This window comes from Nelumbo lutea, chromosome 2 (genome assembly GCF_056320005.1).
Source record: "Nelumbo lutea isolate HS-2025 chromosome 2, American lotus-T2T, whole genome shotgun sequence".
Taxonomy (NCBI): domain Eukaryota; kingdom Viridiplantae; phylum Streptophyta; class Magnoliopsida; order Proteales; family Nelumbonaceae; genus Nelumbo; species Nelumbo lutea.
Window position 1 is genome coordinate 114,743,758 of NC_142685.1, and position 6,917 is coordinate 114,750,674.

Here is a 6,917-nt window from a genome sequence, read left to right on the forward strand (position 1 = left end):
ACTTTCATCTGAGATATCCCATCCATCCTACGTGTCCATTCTAGTAAATTGTTAAAATTTATTTATATGAACTTATTAGGATTTAGGGTTTAGGGTTTTGGGTTTCGTGTTTTGTTTCAAGTTACATGTATCACATTTTGGGTTTTGAGTTTCGGGTTTGAGGTTTGGAGTTTAGGGTTTTAGGGTTTTAAGGTTTAGGGGTTTAGGGTTTAGGTTGTCAAAAATGGTCCGGGCCATTGGGCTGATAGGCGGCCAAAAGGTGTCGGGATGCTTGGTGGGTCAATGTCAATAGGAGGGTGTGGGTTTGGTGGCCATGGAACACTTCTGCACCCATCAGAGTGGCCAGTGTGTGGTTTTTCCCTTTTTGATATGTTGTCTTAGAAGGGGTGCGGGAGTGGATGGGTGGCGGTACCACCTCCATGGAGTGGAGTGAGGTCCCCTAGGCATTCTTGTGGGAGGCAGAGACACCTCGGGCTCACGGGAAAGCCCGATGGCGGGAAATGGTGCTTTTGTAGAACCACCACTCTCCACTGTTGGTTTCGGCCATTGGGCAACCGAAAGGTGTCGGGATGCTTGATGGGTCAATGAAAATAGGAGGGTGTGGGTTTGGTGGCCACGGAACACCTCTACACCCGTCGGAGAGGCCATTGTGTTGTTTTTCCATTTCTAACACATTGTCCCGAAGGGGGGTGGGGAGTGAACGGGTGGCGGTACCACATCCACGAAGTGGAGTGAGGTCCCCTGGATGTCCCCATGAGAGGCGAAGACGCTCGGTCTCATAGAAAGCCCTACGGTGGGAAAAAGTACTTTTGCAGAACCACCATTTCCCACCATCAGTTTGGGTCATTATGCTGATGGGCAACCAGAAGGTGTCTGGATGCTTGGTGGGCCAGTGGCAATAGGAGGATGTGGGTTTGGTGGCCATGTGATACCTCTACACCTGCCGAAAACACAACCTAGTGACAAAGGCCGTCAATTGACACTTGAATGACAAAAGTGCCACTAATTGCATTAGATGAAAGCACCTGAAACACAACCATTTTTTATAAGTTGCCCATTAACACTCGAAAGAGATAAATGCATGTAATTTCATTCGACAACCAGGTCAAACTAATAACACAAGTGCATGTGCAATTGGATCGTTACAACCTAGGGTTTTACCTCCGTTGGACCTACCCCCATCGAATGGGTGCCCTACACGTGCTTCTATAGTGTCTCGTTTTACCACATTGCCCGCAATGAACCTCCCTTCTCTCAATAGGCTAGGACTCAATCCGTTTGGTCTAGAGTTGGCCCGGTGGTCGTTTGGTCTTGGGTGGGCGAAGTGCAACAGATGATGAGCTATCGATATCCACACTCGTAGACGACATGGTTGTGGAAAGCAACTCATCAGTCGACATAGGGTGTATCGGTTGAGTATATGACCATCTGTTTTTCGGTCGTGTAGCAAGGGTCAACAAATTCATACGTGTTCTACCCCGCTAGCAATATGGTTGCACATGCATGTGCACATGGAAGGCCACTCATTTGCCACTCCGTGCATTGGCACATCTTTTGGTCCAATGAGATGGTATACTGCCTTTCCCCCTTCATGACTTCGAACTCATGAACGGATGCACAAACAACTTTTAATTGGATGCCATTGCGATGTTGTGTGCAACTTCTCTGCAATCCTTCTCCCAACTAGTGTTGTGCAGTCCCGAGACTCACAATGTCACCTCAATAGGAGCTCCATCAATTTCAAGCGAAATGTGTTCAACATGGTCATTATAGGTTGATCACCAATGTCTGATACCCCTCCACTGAACGTCTCTGCAATATTGGACGGCATTTGTGTAGAGGTAATGAGAGTTAGCCAAGAGGGCTATTTTTGTAATTTAAATCTTGTTGTATTTTATTTTCTTCTTGTACACTATCTTCTTTTGTACTCTGTTGTAATGTGTAGCGGCCTAGTAGGCACATTTTTGCCTTTTCCCATTGTATTTGTTATAAGTTGTCGCCCTAAGTATAAATACCAACTTGGGCACCGCTAGCCATTGATTTTGAATATATTTTTGTAAAGATACTACCAAGATGTAAATCAGTCCTCAAATATTAGGTGTAAATTTGAAGATTAGAGGGAAAAAAAGGAAGAGAAGTAAGAGTAGCAGTACAAGAGAAGAAAATGGCGAAAAGAGAAGAAAGAAGAAGAAATGTTTGAATTATCTTCCCTTTCTCCTCTAATCCTTTTTTATTAAGAATTAATGTTAGAGTAATGACAAGTATGCCCTTAAGTGGGCAGCCAGATAGGAACATAAAGAGATAAAACAAAAAGAAATAATAGGCCCATTAAGAGAGTCACATTAGCCAACAAGAAAAAAAAGATATTACGAGAGAAGATACTAGGACCAATTCGGCTCAGTCTCTTTACACTCCCCCTCAAGCTGAGCATAGATGTCAATCATGCCCAGCTTGCTTATATAGTGTGTCATTTTCCCTCTTAGAACTCCCTTGGTCAAGATATCAGCCAATTGTTTGTCTGATGTGATGAATGACAAACAAACTTCTCCTGAGGAAATTCTTTCCCTTATAAAATGTCTATCAACCTCAATGTGTAAAGAGACTGTTTGAGACCATAAATAGATTTATGCAGTTTACACACCTTGCCTTGCATTTCCTTCCCATACACCCTTGGAGGCAAAGACATATAGACCTCTTCATGTATGTACCCATTCAAGAAGGCATTTTTAACATCAAACGCATGTAGGGGCCAGTCAAAAGTAGCGGCTAGAGATAACAAAACCCTGACTGAGGTTATCTTAGCGACAAGAGCAAATGTCTCAAGATAGTCATTGCCATACATTTGAGTGTAGCCCTTAGCAACTAGCCTAGCCTTAAACCTCTCAATAGAGCCATCAGAGTGATATTTAATGGTAAACACCCATTTACAACCCACTGGTTCCTTCCTTTCAGGCAAGTCAACAATACATTTGAGTGTAGCCCTTAGCAACCAGCCTAGCCTTAAAACTCTCAATAGAGCCATCAGAGTGATATTTAATGGTAAACACCCATTTACAACCCACTGGTTCCTTCCCTTCAGGCAAGTCAACAATATCCCAGGTATGGTTCTTATGCAAAGCATCCAGTTCAACCATCATAGTATCCCTCCATTCAGGTTGAGATAAGGCTTCTGGTACGAACCTGGGTATCACATGGGAAGAAACAGATGCAAGAAAAGAATAGTAGGAAGGAGAGAGAAGGTTGTAAGACAGGCGTTTGGCGATACAATGGGTTGTACACTTCTACTTGTCCTTGCGGAGAGCAATAGGAAGGTCAAGGTCTGGGAATGGAAACAACCTGCCCATATATAGTGGCACCACCTTTGGAGAACAGGAGGAGGAGGAATTATAGGAGAATGATGTGAAGGTGGAGGAGGAGGAGGAATAGGAATATCAGAGGTAGGTCCAGTGGGAGAAGTAGACACCTCATGATAGAACTCAAGAGGAATGGGAAGGGGAATAGCTGGAGACATAGCAAAGGGTTCTTCAGATTTCTCCCCCTCAGGAGAAATGCTAAAGAAAGGAGTCAACTCAGCAAAGGTGACATCCCGAGATACAAAGCGGGTGCCACGAACCAGATTAAAACAGCAATATCCCTTCTGTGTGGAAGCATATCCCAAAAAAACACATTTACGAGCCTTAGGTTCAAACTTGTGCCTTTGATGACTGTGAACATGCACATAGCAAGTGCACCCAAAAACACGAAGAGGAAGAGAAAAAATATCCTCATCTAGGAAGAGAAGGATAAAGGGGGTTTTGAAGTTAAGGACCCGAGAGGGCATACGGTTGATAAAAAAAGTAGCAGTAAGAACAACATCTCCCCAAAATTTTAGAGGAACATGGGATACAAACAGGAGGGATCTGGCAACTTCAACCACATGTCTATTCTTCATTTCTGCCACCACGTTTTGTTGTGGAGTGTAGGAAAAAGAAATTTGATGAATAACCCCAAAAGTTTCAAGATAGGTAGAGAGGGTTTTCTCAAAATACTTAGCATTATCAGAACAAAATATTTTGATCCAAGTGTTAAACTGGGTGATGATGAGTTCATGAAATTTTTGCATAATAGCTGGTACTTCATCCCTAGATTTCATAAGATAAATCCAAGTGTAATGAGAGTAGTCATCAATAAAAAAGATAAAGTACCTGTAACCCCCCATAGTTGGCAAATGATATGGCCCCCACACGTCAAAGTGAACAATATGAAAAGGAGAAAGAGATCTTTTATTGCTTACTGAATAAGAATGTCTACAATGTTTTACCAGGTTACATGATTCACGATGAAGACTCGATAAAGACACTTCCTTAAACATATCTGGAAACAAATGACTCAAAGCAGAAAAAGACAAATGACCAAACCGAAAGTGACATAATAAGACTTTGTTAATAAATTCTAACAAAACTGACTCTAAGGGAGCTCCTTGAGATGGTTCAAAAGCTCTATCCGGTGTGTCCAATAAGTATATTCCGTTTGCCTCATGGCTATTCCCAATCATCCTCTGAGATTACAGGTCCTGAAAAACATAATGAGTGGGAAGAAAAGGTTATACTACAATTCATGGATTTAGTTAAGCTTCTAACAGATAAAATGTTTGTGTTAAGTTTAGGGACATGAAGGATAGAGGATAAATAAAGGGTGTCAGATGTCTTTATATCCCCTTTACCAGAGATGGGAGCAAGAAACCCATCAGCAAGGGATATTTTCTCTTTGCTAGAGAGAAGGTGGTATGAGCAGAAAAGATTAGACAGGCTGGTCATATGGTCTGATGCACCGGAATCAATAAACTAAGGGACTTTATGATTACCTAAAACTGAAGCATGATTTGCAGAAGCACGAATACTTGAGTGAGCAAATGCAGATGAAGATGATGTGTTGTTGGAAGAGTGAGATGAAGAAACAGTAGCTTCCAAGTGATTTAGTAGCCTCCCATACTTTTCAAAATCTGCCTTCATTGTTTTTAACTGCTCAATGATTGATTTTTCTTCACTCTCATTGTTTCCTCCTTCAGGTACTGTAGCAACATTAACTGTCTTAGGCTTTCCTATCTTACTACCCTTCTTAGAGTTGTTGTTATTCTTAAACCTATCAGGAAGAAGCTAAGGATGAAGCTTCCAGCAAGTGTCCTTTGTATGCCTCGATTTCTTGCAATATTCACATATCTGCTCCTTTTTCTTAGTAGGACCCTTTGGCTTTATTCTAGCATGTGCAAAGTGTTATGTAGGTGGACTTTGCAACTGAACCTGCCGCCTACTCTCCTCACTGCTTATCATAGCGTACGCCTGAGAAAGAGTAACCTCATCTCTGGCCAGAATATTTTGCCTAATGATGTCAAACTCAGGGTTGAATCAAGTGAAAAATTTAAACACCCTATTTCTTTCCACCAACTTCCTATACATTTCAGCATCATTCTTACTCTCCCATACAATTGTCTCCATAACATCAATTTCTTGCCATAGGGATTTCAGTATAGAGTGGTAGATTGCTACACTCTTCTCCCCTTGTCTTATGTTCTTCACATCACTTTTCAACTTATAGACTCTAGCTACATTCAACTTCTATGAATAGGTCTCAGTAACACTGTCCCATATCTCCTTAGCCGAAGACATCCAAAGATAATGTTGACTTATAGGAGGTTGCATAGAATTGACTAACCATGCTATGACAGTATAATTTTCTTGCATCCATCTCTCAAATTCAGGGTCTGTCTCTTTGGGTTTCACTTTACTACTTGTGAGATACCCGAATTTTCCTCTACTACAGGCATAAATTCTTATAGACTATGCCCAAGAAAGATAATTTGTCCCATCTAGCTTGATTGTGGTCACACCAGTCAAAACGGAATCTACCGAGCCAAGGCCGAAAATCGGCACTTGCTTGAACTCACTTCTGTATGGTTCCATTAATCAAACGAAAATCAAAGAACTAGAAATTTTGTCTATATAAACTTACTTGAAGTCAAACAAGAACCCAAATGCTTGAAATTAAGGTTTTACTACGCCCAGCTATTGGAAAGGAAGAGAGAAGATACAACGGATCCTACCAGAGCTTCCCAATCTCTTCCAAACCTGAACCGCCCTCCTTTAGGAGTCAAAAGACACCTCCCAAACACAGAGCGCCACACCCAAAGCTTCACCTTTACCTGTACCTTCGAAAATCTCTAATCGGCTAGGGTTTTGGGCAGCACAGAATAGCACCACTTCTTGGCAATATCCAGCCAGATTTAAACTCTCCAAATCCTCTACCAACTAGGCCAGGGATTCTCTGAACTATAGAGAATCTATCTCTCCATACACTCTCTTAATCTAAGGGTGTCTAGGAAAAGATGAAGAAGAAGAAAAAAAAAGGAAGAAATAGACTTGCTCTGATACCAAGATGTAAATCAGTCATCAAATATTAGGTGTAAATTTGAAGATTAGAGGGAAAAAAAAGGAAGAAGAGAAGTAAGAGCAGCAGTATAAGAGAAGAAGATGGCGAAAAGAGAAGGAAGAAGAAGAAATGTTCGAATTATCTTCCCTTTCTCCTCTAATCCTTTTTTATTAAGAATTAATGTTAGAGTAATGACAAGTATGCCCTTAAGTGGGCGGCCAGCTAGGCAGTAACATAAAGAGATTAAATAAAAAATAAATAACAGGCCCATTAAGAGAGGCCAATTAGCCAACAAGAAAAGAAAAGATATTACAAGAGAAGATACTAGGACCCATTCGGCCCAGTTTCTTTACAATTTTCTTTTTTGCTCTCTTTTTCTCCTTTCTTCCTTCTCTTTCTTCTCTCTTCTTGTTCTATCAAACTACATGGTATCAGAGCACTGATCTTTTCACAACCTTCTCAAGTTGTGTTTTCTTTCCTTTTCTGAAAATCTTCTTTTGATTGAGGACTCC